Source organism: Monodelphis domestica, chromosome 8 (assembly GCF_027887165.1).
Source record: "Monodelphis domestica isolate mMonDom1 chromosome 8, mMonDom1.pri, whole genome shotgun sequence".
Taxonomy (NCBI): domain Eukaryota; kingdom Metazoa; phylum Chordata; class Mammalia; order Didelphimorphia; family Didelphidae; genus Monodelphis; species Monodelphis domestica.
Genome location: NC_077234.1, coordinates 73,863,685 through 73,866,590, shown reverse-complemented (window position 1 = coordinate 73,866,590; position 2,906 = coordinate 73,863,685).

Here is a 2,906-nt window from a genome sequence, read left to right as displayed (position 1 = left end):
CTGGATGGCTCAGTGGATTGAGAGTCAGGCCCAGAGACAGGAGGTCCTGGGTTCAAATATGATCTCAGACACTTCCTAGCTGTGTGACCCTGGGCAAGTCACTTGACCCCCATTGCCTAGCCTTTACCACTCTTCTGCCTTGGAGCCAATACACAGTATTGGTTCTAAAATGGAAGGTAAGGGTTTTAATGAAAAAAAAGATTTTTTAAATAAAGTGTGGCTAATACCTGTAATGCCTACTTTCAGGGATATTGTAAGGTATATCAATTATTGGTTATTGTATGTATATTGTATGTGTAATATGCATGGGTATTACATGTGATATGTAATAGATATTATAATATTGATATTATATAATGTAAAATAATAATATGTATATAATAATATGGGCAGCAATGGGCTATAGTGGATAGAGTGACTGGCCTGCAATCAGAAAAATCTGAGTTTAAATCTAGTCTCACACCTTATTAGTTGTGTGACCACAGACCAGTCTCTTAACTCTGTTTGCCCAGAGTCATGAAGAGTCAGACACGAGTGCAACGACTGATCAATAACAAAATATTTCCAAGGTAAAGAAGTTGGGTAGCAAAGTGGGTAGAAAACATAATACCTAATAAATAAATATATAATGTATAAATAATAAAACATAATGCATATAATGAAAACAATAGAATATATAAATAAAACAATATACAATACAAATAGGTTTTTTTAAAGCATTAGAGGGATCAGAGCCAATTGTAATTGGTCCAGGAAGGCATCAGAAAGAACACAAAACTTAATTTTGCAGATGATGGAAGCCAAATGTGGTGGCATACAGTTGTAATCTTTGAACTTGGGGAGGTAGATGCTGGTGGCTCACTTGAGTTTGAGAGTTCTGAGCAACAATAGGGCTAAAGGCAATTGGGGATCCACAATATGGTGAGCCAAGTGCCTAAGGAGGAACAAACCAGTCAAGGTAAAAAAAAAGGAGCAAGTTAAAGCTCCTGTGCTAATCAGTATTGGGGTGAAGCCCTTAAATGGCTTTTGCACTTCTGGACTAAATCTACAAAAATAAAGAGAGGGATGTTGGAAGGAGTGGTATTAATAGAGAGTCATTCCTAATTGGACAGAAGACAGGTAAGCTTGAGAGAAACAAATGATCAAATCAGGAACAGGATGAGACTTAGTAATGGACTTTCAGGCCATTACCTGGGAATTGGCCCCAAGGGCACAAGAAGAAGGAAGCCATTCTGACCAGAAATCACACTGTGGTTGTGACGACTCCTTGATCAACAGTGTTTATTAACAAAACTGGGTTTACTATTTGTTTCTCCTTTTCCACCATATAATACTGTCCAGGAGGCAGACACAGGAGCTGAGGGAATTAGATGTGGCTGGCTCCCTTCCGGATTCCACCTGCTGCTAGCTGGAGTTGTCATCCTGCCATTGTGATTATCATGGCACTGCATGCTAGCACAGAAGTGAAGGATGAAAGGGAATGAAGGAAACATAGCAACCTATGACAAACAGACAAATGAGCCTCAATCAGCAGTGAAAGTCAATGAGGCAAGACCAGCCTAGGTCTGTAAAATGAATGAAGCAGCAGTGGGCTGTATTCCCTTCTGTGTAGTTATACTCAAACCAGACCTTGAATGGTGTTTATGTCTACCTTAGACTACCTTGGGTCTTGGAGGATGGTCAGTTCATTTAGGCAGTTAAAGACAATGGATGTTTTTTTTTCTTTTTCCCCTTTCTTTCTATATATCCTTTCCAATTTAATTGTTTAATAATGTCTTCCTCTTTGTGTCTTGTCATGGCAACTTTGGGTTCCCAAAGGCTATGCTAGTAGACCACAAGTTTTGGCAGACTCCTATCAAACTAGTAAAGCTTTGAATTCCAAGCAATGATGAAGCATGCCTCCCTCCTTGCATTGGGAGGTGGAGGACATGTCATCAATGTCAATCTTGATTTTTCTTGTGTTTTGCTGATATCTATTTCTTTGTTGCAAGGGCAGATTCTATTGAGAGAGGTGGACAATCATTGGGAGGTGACTGCAATTTTTTAAACCCTTACCTTCTGTCTCAGTATCAAGTCTAAGATACAAGAGCAGCAAAGGCTAGATGGTTAGGGTTAAGTGTGACTCATCCAGGGTCACATAGCTAAGAACAGCCTGAGGCCAGTTTGAACTCAGATCTTCCCAACTCCAGGACTAGAGTCTTTCCTCTTTGCTTCAGAGCTGCCCCACTACAATTTTAAAAGAGTATCAATAAAACATTTAGTTAAGTAAAAGAGAATACTTCAAGCCCAGGCTTAGTAATGGCCTGAGTGTCTGTCATCTGAGTACCAACCCAGCTAAATTTGGAGCAGATTATAATTAGGAGAGCTTCAGGATAATGAAGCCACTCATAAAGACTGTCACAGGGTCACAGTCCTCACTATTAGAAGGGAAATCACGTTGTTCAGATAGGGCTAGCAAGTTTTGCACTCCTCACTGTTTCCCATATGGCTGGGTCACATCAGAGGACCCCCCCCCAAAAAAAAGAATCTACATTATTAACAACAGCTCAAATTTTTTATAACAATTTACAAAGTTTTCCTCTAAGCCATCTGATGAAATATCATTGTCCCCACTATACAGAGGGACCTCAAGAGTCAGAGAAACAAAATGCCTTGCCTTGAGGCATACTACTAGACATATCAGAACCAACATTTGAACCCAGATCTAGCTCCAAATCTGTTGTTCTTTCCATTACACTGAAACATGTTCTCTGAAAGAGACTCTGACCTTGACTATTGTCAGTATCTCCATATTGTTACTCTCTCTCTAACTGGCTTTATCAAGTGATGTCTGGCAGGCTTGGGAGCCAAGATGGGCACCTGGGGGAGGCTTTAGGCATTTGGCAGAGGTGAGCAAGAATCTTTGG